Here is a 15,213-nt window from a genome sequence, read left to right as displayed (position 1 = left end):
GCTAGCCCGAACACTTTCTGTGAATGTGCTGTTGATGTACTGCTAGGTCACTTGAGAGACTGAAGCTGCCCTCACATTGGTCACAGGAGTACGGCTTCTCTCCAGTGTGAATAGTGGTGATGTATTTTTAGTTGATTTGACTGACTGAACCTTCTCGGACATAGTTCACACCAGTATGGCTTCTCTCCAGTGTGAATGCGTTGATGTGTTTTTAGGGTATTTGAGTGACTGAAGCTCCTCCCACATTGGTCACAGGAGTACGGCTTCTCTCCAGTGTGAATGCGTTGATGTGTTTTTAGGTGACTTGAGTGACTGAGTCAACACCCTAAAAGAGGACTGCGGAGCTGTAACAACTGGGGAGCTGCGGACCCTGATGGAAGCACGAGACGTGTGGAAGATCCGACATCGTGCCCGACGGCGGCCATCCTGGCCTGAGTCGATGCAGTGAGTGAGTGAATGAGTGACTGAAGCTGCTTCCACATTGGTCACAGGAGAATGGCTTCTCTCCAGTGTGAATGCGTTGATGTGTTTTTAGGTCACCTGACTGACTGAAGCTGCTTCCACATTGGTCACAGGAGAATGGCTTCTCTCCAGTGTGAATGCGTTGATGTCTTTTTAGGTCACCTGAGCGACTGAAAGATGTCTCACATTGGTCACAGGAGTACGGCTTCTCTCCAGTGTGAATGTGTTGATGTCTTTTTAGGTGACTTGAGCGACTGAAGCTGCTTCCACATTGGTCACAGGAGAATGTCTTCTCTCCAGTGTGAATGCGTTGATGTGTTTTTAGGTCACCTGAGCGACTGAAAGATGTCTCACATTGGTCACAGGAGTACGGCTTCTCTCCAGTGTGAATGTGTTGATGTGTTTTTAGGTGACTTGAGCGACTGAAGCTCCTCCCACATTGGTCACAGGAGAATAGCTTCTCTCCAGTGTGAATGCGTTGATGTCTTTTTAGGTCACCTGAGCGACTGAAAGATGTCTCACATTGGTCACAGGAGTACGGCTTCTCTCCAGTGTGAATGTGTTGATGTCTTTTTAGGTGACTTGAGCGACTGAAGCTGCTTCCACATTGGTCACAGGAGAATGTCTTCTCTCCAGTGTGAATGCGTTGATGTGTTTTTAGGTCACCTGAGCGACTGAAAGATGTCTCACATTGGTCACAGGAGTACGGCTTCTCTCCAGTGTGAATGTGTTGATGTGTTTTTAGGTGACTTGAGCGACTGAAGCTCCTCCCACATTGGTCACAGGAGTATGGCTTCTCTCCAGTGTGAATGCGTTGATGTGTTGTTAGGTGAGTTAACTGACTGAAGCTGCTTCCACATTGGTCACAGGAGAATGGCTTCTCTCCAGTGTGAATGCGTTGATGTGTTGTTAGGTTAGTTAACAGACTGAAGCTCCTCCCACATTGGTCACAGGAGAATGGCTTCTCTCCAGTGTGAATGCGTTGATGTGTTTTTAGGTGCCATGAGCCACTGAAGCTCCTCCCACATTGGTCACAGGAGAATGGCTTCTCTCCAGTGTGAATGTGTTGATGTGTTTTTAGGTCACTTGACTGACTGAAGCTGCTCCCACATTGGTCACAGGAGAATGGCTTCTCTCCAGTGTGAATGTGTTGATGTGTTTTTAGGTCACTTGACTGACTGAAGCTCCTCCCACATTGGTCACAGGAGAATGGCTTCTCTCCAGTGTGAATGCATTGATGTGTTTTTAGGTGACTTGAGCGATTGAAGCTCCTCCCACATTGGTCACAGGAGTACGGCTTCTCTCCAGTGTGAATGCGTTGATGTGTTGTTAGGTTATTTAACTGACTGAAGCTCCTCCCACATTTGTCACAGGAGAATGGCTTCTCTCCAGTGTGAATGTGTTGATGTGTTATTAGAGCACTTGAGCCACTGAAGCTCCTCCCACATTGGTCACAGGAGAATGGCTTCTCTCCAGTGTGAATGCGTTGATGTATTTTTAGGTCACTTGACTGACTGAATCTCCTCCCACATTGGTCACAGGAGAATGGCTTCTCTCCAGTGTGAATGCGTTGATGTATTTTTAGGTGACCTGACTGACTGAAGCTCCTCCCACATTGGTCACAGGAGAATGGCTTCTCTCCAGTGTGAATGCGTTGATGTGTTTTTAGAGCACTTGAGCCACTGAAGCTCCTCCCACATTGGTCACAGAAGAATGGCTTCTCTCCAGTGTGAATGCGTTGATGTATTTTTAGGTCACTTGACTGACTGAAGCTCCTCCCACATTGGTCACAGGAGAATAGCTTCTCTCCAGTGTGAATGCGTTGATGTGTTTTTAGGTCACCTGACTGACTGAAAGATGCCCCACACTGCAGAGAGCGGTGGCGTTTTGGTCTGTTGGTGTCTCTCTGTTTCATGGAGGAAGATATAAAGGATATAAGTCATTACTATCTCTGACAAAGTATTTTATCATATGAAAGCATATGCTAACAGACAAACATATCTTGTTGTATTTACTGTGTAACCAGTGTTGGGGGTGACACATTACAAATGTAACATATTACAGGTAATATATTACTTTTAGCAGTAACACAGTAATATAACGCCAATAGGAGTTTGGTAATATTATACCAGTTACTGTACTATGTCAAGTAATGTGAGTTACAACTTGAAACTGAGCTGCTGTCAGCTCCTCGTTAGGGTGCATTGAGTTACATTATGATGCATTCATCTACTCAGTAAAGTCAAGTATTGGGTGAAGGTAAATTATAACGTTATGACTTCACACAAAAATATTAGAGGGAATTATGCCCTGTTTACTGTAACTTCCTACACTATAGTTCTAAGCAGCTTATAATAATTAAAACTACTAATGCCAAGACTTTATTTTTTATTTTTAATCAAAGCACATATTTAAATAAAGATATAATCATTTCCTAATCAAATTGTGTTTTTGATGCAAATAACCACTATAGATGACAATAACAAAGTAAAAGGATAACATTTAGAACTGTGGACAGTTTACATTGACTTTAGGGCGGTTGACATTCTTTTTCGGGACGGTGGTGTCATCATAAAATGTCACATCATAAAATAAATGACACGTTATTTTATTTCATCCAGACCTGGACAACAGCAGCAGCTTTGCATTGTGAATAGGGCTGGGTTAAAAAAAAGTAGATTCACCGATTTTTAATAAATTTTTATTTTAAAGGGGGACTTACCCCCAGTTATGTATCAGAACAGGGATTTGAAAAAACCTATGGAAAAAAACAAGAAATGACATATACCGTACTCTTGTCTATACTATACTCTTTGGCTGTGCTCAGCTCAGGAATTTTCTCCGGAAATCGACGCCATGACAGTTTGCCCACCGCCTCGAAAATAATTTATATGAGAGCTGCAATATCTTTATAAATATCAACAACTAGCCAACGCTGGTGGCCTGTATGGAAACAGCGTTGCTCAAAATGGTTGAAAGTTATATCAATTTGGTAATTCAGTGGCGAACTAGAAATTTAATTATTTTTCTGCATGTATGTGTATGTGGCGTGTATCTATCGCTAAAAGAGCATAGTGACGCAAGGCTCGTTACCGCACCACACCGCACAATAGGACAAACCCCCCGCTCTGGGGTAACACAATGCGAGATTTCTCCACGTCATTCCCTCGTCAAACTTGCGATATACCGCGTCATGAAATCCGTTTAAAATTTTCGTTTGGGGGCTTTTCGTGATTCTTGTTAAAAGTTGTGCAAAAGTTTTCCTCTCAGCGCAGAGCTGCAGGCTGCGTTCTCCCCCTCCCTCCTCCCAGACCCCGGCTGGCGAAACAGCAGAGCTCTCCTCCTCCTCCTCGGCCCATTCAGTCTGTCCAAACTCAATACCGATCTAATCTCAGTATGAGATGCAGGGAAATATATTATAGTAGCCGATGTGTTTAGAGCAGCTTTGTCACGTTGTCACGTCATAGTATAGCGTTATATTTTACATGTGCGCTAAACTGCGATGAGATTTGTTTGCGGAAATGACGGCGGGGATGAAAGTGAGGCTCACTTTGGTGCTGGGGCTCCGGAGCTGATGATGTTGCTGCAAACACACAATAACCCCTCCCTCCCTCCAATAGGCTTGGAGTTGTGAGGAGCCGGGAAAGGGTACAGGGGGAGTAGGGGAGTAACTATTGTGGGAATCCCGCATCTGTTTGCATGAACCGCTGCATACGACTGGACAAGCCGCTGGTCACAGACAGGCGGGCAGAGCGTCAGTGCAGCAGCTCCATGTCCCCAGCGAAAAGGGGCACAGAAGACCACCAGGTCACCAAAATCATATCTAGGCTATAAAAAATAAAAAATAAAAAATAAGATTTGCATCTGAGAGACCAAATCTCATCATAGGGCTATGTATGAAAAAGGTTGGGAATGATTTACAGCAACACAATGCCATGTCCTTCCTTTTATGATTATAGTGGCCTTTATTGATAGTATTGTGTTACATAGGAGTTGGTAGGAAAATAACAGGCGATTGTAATCAATTAACAGGTGATTAACAGGTCAAGTGACATCATGGGAATAGGCTTGGAGTTGTGAGGAGCCGAAAGGGTACAGAGGGAGTAGGGGAGTAACTATCTTGAAATCCCATAGTCTTTGGGGACAACGTGAAGTCAGGTTGTACCAAATCTCCCATTCATTTGAGGGCAAAAAAAAAGCAGTGTTCCACCCATAGAGGGCGCTTATGCCAGTTATGCTGCTGAAAAATGATACAAATGGCAGAATGGCAACAGTTTGGTCACAAATGTGGAAATTTTGACCAGCATTCTTCACACATCACCCCCAAAGTCATATATATTGGTTAAAAGCTGAAAAAAAGTGTTTTGGGGGTAAGTTCTCCTTTAATCATTTGATATCGATTCATATGTCCAAAGAGATTTTATTTTTATTTTTTATAAACATAGCTATTATAGGCTGTGTGTGGTAGTTGAAACATAGTTTCAAGTTGACGTTTATTTATGTTTGTAGTTGAAACAAAAACATAAATACTGTAGGCTACATAAATGGAAATGTTTGATCATTATTACTTTTAGAAATTATATAGAGTGAAATCAAATCACTGTGCATAATTGTGAAAGTGTCTTTATTGACAGATGAAAAGGCTGTTATTTACCCTTTTTCCCCACCTGGTGGGTAAATATATGTGTAACTAAAATCATTAAAATTGACAACCAGTCCGCAACTTTTTTTCCCATGTATCTGACTACCGGTCCTTGGCGCAAAAAAGGTTGGGAACCCCTGTGTTACATAACTGGACAGTCATGTAATTCAGGTTACAGCAAAAAAAAACATGTCTATGGTATAACTAACCAAATCGATATTGAAATTAATCGAATCGGAATCGAATCGGGATTAATCGATTCAGAATCTTGTGAATCGGAATCGAATCGGGATTAATCGATTCAGAATCTTGTGAATCGGAATCGAATCGATTCTTGAAATTTGAACCAATACCCAGCCCTAATTGTGAAATATCTCATCATAAATGTAGGAAGAACCACGCCTACATGTTAGCAAAGTTAGCGAGGGAGAGAGAATACTTAGCAACCCAGCAAACATTTTCACGTATAACAACCGTGTGCTGTACGTCAAACCACTACATCTAGTCAGGGTCTAAAAATAGATCCGGAATAGAAATCGTATCGACGTAATTCGTCTACTTCCCCACAACGTTGAAATATGCCGCTCCCACAACGGCTATATTCAGATACAAATCTGCACATTGTGCATGCAGCAGCGTTGCATATAGCCTACTGTGTGTCCAGATTCAACGATTTTTGCTACACTGAAAGAAAAAAAATATGACATCGTTGGGGATTCGATCCTGCGGCGCTTCGGAGTCCCGTATCTTAACCATTATGCTACAGAATCTGTTAGAAATACTATGTGAATTGTGTCATATATAGATTCCTTAACATTGGAAACTTGGCTTTTGACGTGACGGTCGCTACTGGAACTTGGCTAGGTTAGGCTGCCTCGCTAATTCTGTTTCATGATTCCAACCAGCGATGAGACAGCTATATATTTTATATCATTTACGATAATGTAACCAACGTGGCTTGACCATTTATTTAGCAGACAGCACCATACAGCACAACTTCCAAGACCCGGAACACTGCGTTCAGTTACGGCAAGTCTAATGGGACAATACACCACAGGATTCAGGAAGCTTGTGATAAATACAATAACAGACACTTGCTATGGGTACTTATATGACATAAATGTGTTTTCATATTTAAAAAAAGAAAAGGGCGTTCAATAATAGTCATCATTGCACGTGGAGGGCACGTCACACTGTGACTATCTGATCACACAACAGGTCAATTGTCAATCAAATGTCATTTTATTCAACAAAAACACAAAAGACACCTACATGTGGTGTTTTCATAGCAATATGAGATCAATATTTATTGTTTTGAAGGGACAGTCTAAGTCAGACTTTCTGGGTAGATGCCAAACCACAATTATATCGTCTGGTGACGTCGCGGTCAAGACGATGTTTGCTGGGAATCATTCTGACATACAGCACAACATCCTATAAATAGGCGAGCTAACAGATTAAATTGAGCAACAGATTCTAATGTTCTCACCTCTTGTGAAGAAGTCATCTTTGTCTCTTGATCTCTTCCTCCACCAGATCTCTTCCTGCCAATCAGCTGTGACATAATCAAACAGAGACTGTTGGTAAGACAGGAAACACAATGATGATCATAACAACGCTGTGAAATCAGTGTAGTGGAGTAGAAAGTATAAATATTTCCCTCTGAAATTATAAGTAGGAAGTATAAATTGATTTGTGTCCACATTCATGCCCAGGTTAATGTTCGTGTTCGGCCCAGAGCAGCCGCAGAGGAACCAGTCAGGAAGAGGAAGCCAGCACTACGTACCTGACTTATTTCCTGTGTTGAAGTAGACTAGGCCTACAGCCTGTGTGTTGAAGTAGACTAGTCCTACAGCCTGTGTGTTGAAGTAGACTAGGCCTACAGCCTGTGTGTTGAAGTAGACTAGGCCTACAGCCTGTGTGTGTTGAAGTAGACTAGGCCTACAGCCTGTGTGTTGAAGTAGACTAGGCCTACAGCCTGTGAAACACGGACTGTGTTTTGAAGTGTGACTTCTCTAGATGATAAATTATCTCACATGCTGACATGGCATCCACTACACTACAACGTACAACTGACAACGTACACTATGTTGGTGACACATTATTTACTGTCCTCTTCTCTTTCCGTTACAAGTAGGCCTATTGCTATGTGTGCTTCTACAGAAAGAAAAGGATACATCAAATACTAGATTTACATTGGTGTCATATACAGATGCAAATGACTCAGCATAACAATGTAAATTAACTCTTATTACATGTATGATTGAAATGGATATGACTTACATTTAGCCGCCCGCACAGATAGAAGTGACTAAGCAGAATGGGTCAACAAGCGCACCACTCCTTCTTCCCCTTTTGCTTATTCTTCTTCTTTTAGGTTTTATGGCGGTTGGCATCCATTACCACCACCTACTGTATTATAAAAGCATCACATTTCAAACTACTACAGTATGTCAATACTGTATCAAGAATACCAGCGTCCAATTTGTCTTTTCATGTTTGGTTAGACATTTTTCTTGAATCCGTGTATGACTGTCTGTTGAGGTCTTGAGTGCTGAGGTACATCAAAAACGTTTTGTTGTATGTTTTTTGTTTTACGTGGGTGATGTCTGGCCTTCAGAAACGGTGGTGCAGCTGATTCAAATAACATCCCACTGTGCCACCCTGACTGACAATATATTCACAAACCATTATGGAAAACAACATTGAGTGGATTTAATAATGAACGACATTAGCGATCACCTGCCTGTCCTTTCAATTCATGAATGTGATTATAGGAAGAAGAGGGAGTTTAATTAAGGAAAGAAAATACAAGAGAAGCAGAACTGACAAATCTATAGTTGCATTTAGACATAATTTAATGATTTATAACTAGAATGGAGTATGTGAAGAATCTGACCACCAGATCCAGCCAGTGAAATTCCCTCCACTTCTCATCAGGCTCAATGGCCTAATTGACTTGATTAGTCAAGTGACTCCACCTGAAGGTGAGAGGACTATACCAACTGGGAAGTTGGTCAACTGTCCTCATGAAGGACATTTTTCATATTGTAATGATGTTGTATACACTTGTTGGGACATAATGGTTGAATTAAGTAAAAACTAGAAGCGAGAAAATGCAGGTAAATATGGATAAATATATTTATAAGAATTTTGGATTGTGCCATGTGGGTGGGGTGATGGGTGGAGCCATGTGGGATATAAAAGGGCTTCACCATTTCCTAAAAATCCCCCAGTCCATGCTGACCTGCTGTTGAGGTGCTGAGGCATACTTACCATCCTGACCTTTAAAGGTGATGTACACTGTTTTTTTTCTAACCATGGTTAAAATTGATTTGTTATATTGTTAGGTTTACAGTCACTTTTTGTCATTTGAATTAGTTGTTGTCTGTTTTGGTGATTAATTATGTTTTGACTTCTTGTTCGCAGGCAAAATGTTGTCTGTGAACTTTCACTTTTGATGTTGGGATAATAAAAATCACCCTGCACCTTGTCCAGCTGTGTCTGCCTGCCATCATTACCGGCTTTTTGGTCCAGTGCTGAGGTGGCACATTACCCTCACCTATTCATAGGTGTGACATTTGGTGGCAGTGGTGGGATGGCAGGCCGCAGAGGGTCAAAAAGAGAAACCCACACAGGGGTGGTTTACGATCCCAACAATCAAAAGTGACAGTAGCAGAGGAGGCCGAGGCGGTGGAAGGCGCCACCGGTGGGGAGACCACTGGTGAAAGTGGGCCGGAACCGTCCGGTGCGCAGTTCCGGTAAGACTTTCGGTGCCTGAACGCCGTTGGGGGAAGACATGCAGCTGCCTGTCAATCAAAATCCGATTGTTGCAGAGTGCAGTCGATCCATAATTTCCAACAAGGAAATGCATGGCTGACGTTATGACATTACTAATAAACAACAGTCTCTCTCATAAATTGCTTCTAAATTGTGCCGTGTATTAGACCTGGCTGTCAGTGGTTTTTAATCCGTGCTGTGTATGCTGATTTGCGCTTCCAGCACGCAGCTCCTGAATGCGCTGCTGCTGCCTGCGCTGCTGCTGCCTGCACTGGGCTGTGTCAAGTCTAGTCTCGCTTGCGGCTTGCCTCCGCTCCGCCAACAAAAACAGTTCCACCAGGATTGCACGAGTGTAGTTCCCAAGCAAGCAAGCAAGCAGAAACGGTAATATTTCCAACCACTGAGAGGCAGGCAGGCAGCGATGTGCCGCAAGGCATGGGTTTACTTTGTGGCAATTGTGGGGCGAGTAGCCTAAGCTAACAGGCTGGAGGAGGCGCAGTGAAATGGAGTGATACACACGAAGCGCTGTGAAATGGAGTGATAGCCTACACACACAGTGAAGTGCCAGCGCTGTTAACGTGAAATGGATGGCAGTAGGCAACTCTTGTCCAATCAAATTACTCGGCCGGAACTAACTGTGGTATAAAGGTGCGTTTGATTTATTGTTCCCGGACATTTTGCGACCAAATGCACCTACTTTATTAATGCAATTTGCACCGGGCAGCGGGCAAGGATGGATAATAAACGAGCCCAACATGTTTGCCATTGTTTTCAGAACAAAAGGAGCAGATACATGCAACGAACAATAACTCAAATGTTTAAGAGGAAGGAGAGAGATAAAGAAGCAGATAATGGGCTAAAGTTAGAAGAAGAGAGCAAATTGAGGGCCAGAGGGAAGAGGCAGAGCCTCTGCAAAATGAAAACCCACCCTCAGATGCAAATACAGGTGATGATGCTAATTTAGACCAGAGAATGGACATGAAGTTAGCTTAATACTAGCAAACTAGACAGTGGCTTACTCAGAACACAGTCTGTGTGCATACAGTACAACATTTTGTATGTATCCTACACATTGTAGGATACATTTTGAGATATTTTATTTTACTAATAATCTGGTCATTAATTTATCTGCCCACTGTTCTGACAATTCAAAGACAGAGACTGTTTGACTGTTGATGAATTTAGTTGTAAATGTTATTCTAATTTAATTAAAACAGTTGAGGGCCAGAGGGAGGAAGAGGAGACTCAACAAGAAGCAGCAGGTCCCTCCTCAGAAGAAAGAACAGGCGATGGGGGTGGGAGGAGAACAATATGAAACGATGAAGGTTGGGGTAGTAGCCTATAGTTCCTGCAAGAAATTCAAACCACTTTCACCCCTGGGGGAGACCATAGGCTCGAGTGGCGCAGACGACAGCCAGCTGAGCTATGATGACCTTGGCGCCAGGCCTAGAAATCTTGGGCAAAAACCCCAGCCAGATAGAGATGGGTTTAATAAATAGCACTACAGCCTGGTGAGAGGAAAAATATGTATTTTGGATTTTAGGGTGAGCTGTCCCTTAAGTGCCTGGACTCCCATTTTCTGCACGCTTTTTTTTTTTTTTACAATTTCTCTCTTAGTTTCTCTTACAAGGTTACTGTGACATCACCACCGCTCATTTCATGCTCGTTAACGTGATATCTCAGGAACGCCTTGACAGAATTTCATCTAATTTCCTTCAAGCACTTGGACTCAAGGATGAACTGATTACATTTCGGTGGTCAAAGGTCAAGGTCACTGTGACCTCACGATGAATGCCATTTTTAACTCCATATCTCAGTAACACCTTGACGGAAATTTCTTCACGTTTGGCTCAAACGTCAAAGTCTGGACAGACATGGATGTCGACCGCTCACTTATTGGCGGAGGCATATATCCGCGGTGCGGTCGTTCTAGTTATGCCTTCGCCGGCGATAGCCAGGCCGTACGATGTTTGTTAACGCGATATCTGAGCAACGCCTTGACGAAATTTCATCAAATTTGCATCAAACATCGACTTACACTCAAGGATGATCTGATTAGATTTTGGTGGTCAAAGGTCAAGGTCACTGTGACCTCTCGAACGCCATTTTCAAGCTTGTTAACGCGATATCTCACGAATGCCTTGACGGAATTTAATCAAACTTGTCTCAAACATCGACTTGGACTCAAGGATGAACTGATTAGATTTTGGTGGTCAAAGGTCAAGGTCACTGTGACCTCTCAAACGCCAGTTTCCAGCTTGTTAACGCGATATCTCACGAATGCCTTGACGGAATTTCATCACATTTGCCTCAAACACCGACTTAGACTCAAGGATGATCTGATTAGATTTTGGTGGTCAAAGGTTAAAGGTCAAGGTCACTGTGACCTCTCAAACACCATTTTCAAGCTTGTTAACGCGATATCTCAGGAATGCCTTGACGGAATTTAATCAAACTTGTCTCAAACATCGACTTGGACTCAAGGATGAACTGATTCGATTTTGGTGGTCAAAGGTCAAGTTCACTGTGACCTCTCAAATGCCATTTTCCAGCTTGTTAACGCGATATCTCACCAATGCCTTGACGGAATTTCATCAAATTTGCCTCAAACATCGACTTGTACTCAAGGATGAACTGATTCGATTTTGGTGGTCAAATGCCAAGGTCACTGTGGCCTCTCGAACGCCATTTTCAAGCTTGTTAGCGCAACATCTCAGAAATGCCTTGACGGAGTTTCATCAAATTTGCCTCAAACATCGACTTGGACTCAAGGATGAACTGATTAGATTTTCGTGGTCAAAGGTCAAGGTCACTGTGACCTCACGAATGCCATTCCCAAGTTCGTTAAAGCGATATCTCAAGAACGGCTTGATGGAATTTCTGACAATTTGGCTCAAATGTCGACTTGGGCGCAAAGATGAATGGATTACATTTTGGTGATCAAAGGTCAAGGTCACTGTGACCTCACGAACGCCATTCCCAAGTTGGTTAACGCAATATCTCAAGAACGGCTTGATAGAATTTCTTCTGATTTGGCTCAAACATCCACTTGGACGCAAGGATGAACTGATTCCATTTTGGTTATCAAAGGTCAAGGTCACTGTGACCACTCGAATGCCATTTTCAAGCTTGTTAACGTGATATCTCAGGAATGTATTGATGGAATTTCTTCGAATTTGCCTCAAGCGTCCACTTGGACTCAAGGATGAACTGATTACATTTTGGTGGTCAAAGTTCAAGGTCACTGTGAACACACACACCAAATTTCCAAGCTCTGTAACGTAACATCACAGGAGCGCCTTGATGGAATTTCTTCCAATTTGCCTCAAATGGCGATTTGGACTCAAGAATGAACTAATGGCGGAGGCATAAGTCCGCGTTGCAGTCGTTCTAGTTTATTTAATTTTTTTGGTGCATTAACAACTATAAATCTAATTCTATACTGACAAATCTATACTGATGTCATCCAATCAATGCTGATACTATATGCTAATAGATAAGGAGTGAGGATAATACAGTACATGCTTTTAATTCCTTAGTTTTAGCTATGCAGTGTTCAAAGCAGACCGGATGGCATCTAGCAGATGATAGAATGCTCATCCATAAGAGACTTGAGACTTGACTTGGACTTGTGACCAGAGACTTGAGACTTGACTTGGACTTGAGCTCAAAGACTTGAGACTTGACTTGGACTTGCAAAAAATTACTTGTGAGCATCTCTGCGATATGAGTATTGTGATATATTGTGATTTATTAACTTTTTTCAACTGCAAATTGTCCCAAAAGGAAAAAAACTGTCAACATCTGTTTGATCTAATGAAATAAAGATTCCAGTCTGTTCATCTCACTTCAATAATTTTTATTGGAGCAAAATGGGATTGTCAAGCAGACAGACTGACCAACACGGTCATAAAAACCTGTCATAATGTTACATGCACCTGACAATTTGTATAATAAAAGATTGTGATACTTGCCAGTCGTGTGATATGATGTATTGCCAGACAAAATATCGCGATACTATGCTCTATCGAACCCCCCCCCCCCCCCCCTAAAATACACATAACTCATTAAACACATGAGGGACAGCTGAAGGGAGGCTGCAGCAAGCAAGGTTCAGCTGTGGGGCGGGGCTGGCTGCAGACCCCGGAGACCAAGCTGGAATGCAGGACCGGAATCAGCTGCTGATGGCTAGGCCACTGAGAGCTAGACTTCTGAGAGCTAGGTCGCTGAGGGCTAGGCCACTGATCGCTAAGAAAAGACAAGACGAACACACTACATAGTCCACTATATATTTCTGTAATAGGGAATGGCTTTTAACAAGACTGACTGGGGAGACGCATGAGGGACAGCTGAGGAACACAAGGAGCAGGGCCGGCCTAACGAGGACACATTGACAACAGGTGTGAAGAAACAGGCAGACTGTAGGAAAACTCTGAACAAAAACAAACTCTGGCGGCCTCTGGTGACCAGGAGCATCATAGCATCACACACTGGTGCCAACCATGATACATACATACATACATACATACATACATACAGAATACATTGTATCTTATTTTAATTGAATACAATTTTTATTTGTATTTATTTGTACATTGTATCTTATTTTATAAGCAGCATTTCCCTATTTTAATCTTCATACAAAGGGGAAGGGATATTGCCCCACGTCCATGCACACACACAAACGCACACCCACATGCACACACACACACACACACACACACACACACAATGGAGGCTTCCCTCCTGTTTGAAGAACCATAGAGATGAGTCAGGTCTCCCTGCCAGGGGCAGAGTGTCAGTGCTGTTGACAGACACAGAGGGAGGTGAAGCCCTGAGTGACAGCTTGACAGAGAGAGACACAGCAGCCACTGTCACTCGCTGTCACCTACTGTCACTTACTGTCACCCCTCATCACAAGTCAGGTCTCACACTCCTACTGTCGCCTAAAGTGCTGGTAATGCTTCATAACTGCACGCTATGAAGCATTGTTTAAGTATTAGTAAATACTTAATTCATGATTTATAAAGCATTGTTCCTACATTAATACACATTAGTAAGCAATCCATAAACACTAGCTATAAATGTTTTATTCTGGATTAATAAAATAATCTGTGTTTAATGATTGCATTCTTAAACTTTATAAATTATGGATTCACCATTTCTAAATTAAGTATTATATCAATTACAAACCAGTTATTTAGGAGTTGTTAATGGTTCATAAATCCATTGCCTCAACAAAACATCCCATGTGTGTACAGTACACACAGGATCAAGTAGCTTGTCTACAGTCAAGTAACCATTGGTTTTGACATCAAATGCTGTTGTTTTGCATAGGGCTTCTTGAACTTTGTTGCAGGCCACAAACAACATACCAGATCAACAGAAGGTCCAGAACTGGCCCAGCCTGATATGACCTATTCACCACTATAAACCAGTGGATAAAGATGATTAGAGCCTGACCGATACTGGATTGTTTGCGGCCGATACCGATATCAGGGAGTAAAAAAAATTCTTATATTATTTGATATGTAGACATTGTAGCCTATTACACACTTTTTGCAATGATCCCTCAAATATCAAACACTTGACAAAGATATGACTTGACATGACTTGAGATCTGTAATGTAGGTGTGATATTTTACAGCTTATCAATAAACTTTATTGTCATGTCATGTGGCCCTTCCTTCCTTCCCCTTCTGCCAGAGGACTGACCACAGTGTTTTGTTTCTAAGAATTCGCCTGTCAACTATCTCACCTATATATCTGCAGTTTGGTGCGGTTCCCCACACCGTCTGTGACACAGTTCCTAGTTCTTTCTGAGTACTTGTTTTTCGCTTTGTTGTGTGTGTGTGTGTGTGTGTGTGTGTGTGTGTGTGCGCTTCATGATCTAATGCAGAGTCATGATTATAGCAATGACCTTTATGCAGTTTTTCAAATGTAGTCGGGATCTTCTTTGCAAAATATTTCTGTGTCATATCTGTCGAATAGAATGAGACCGCACATACATTATATTGATGGTGCATTCCAAAGGTGAAGTCCTACTTTTTTTTGCACGATTGCGATATTGGAGTGTTAAGACCCGTTGTAACCAAGATAATTTAAAAACTTGAATCAATTGTAATTGGATCAATTGTAATGTAGGCAGTGTGTTTGAGATGGAATTAATTGATTTGATCACTCCCACAACCATCTTTCTAGGTCTGTTTTCATGGCTGAGCTCAGCCAGGGGAAACTGAAGCCTGCCCGTATGGTTGTACTCAGACTGTTTTGAGTTTGAAGCCACAAGCACAGGTATCCTGGCAAAAATACATGATGCCCTGCAGAGT

The 15,213-nt window shown here is 42.3% G+C and overlaps 1 long non-coding RNA gene across 1 annotated transcript; it reads right to left on the bottom strand.

Annotated features, from left to right (window-relative positions):
- Nucleotides 1–2,210: 2,210 nt before the first annotated feature.
- LOC310795592 lies at nt 2,211–7,463 on the bottom strand. Its single transcript, XR_014553631.1, has 3 exons — nt 7,388–7,463; nt 6,594–6,659; nt 2,211–2,368 (listed from the first exon to the last, which is right to left on the bottom strand). It is a non-coding gene; the product is annotated as an uncharacterized lncRNA (long non-coding RNA).
- Between the last annotated feature and the right edge of the window lie 7,750 nt (nt 7,464–15,213).

Source organism: Poromitra crassiceps, assembly GCF_964638095.1.
Source record: "Poromitra crassiceps genome assembly, chromosome: 21".
Classification (NCBI taxonomy): Eukaryota; Metazoa; Chordata; class Actinopteri; order Beryciformes; family Melamphaidae; genus Poromitra; species Poromitra crassiceps.
The sequence above is the reverse complement of the archived record's forward strand: the minus strand, read 5'-3'. Positions and strand labels throughout refer to the sequence as shown.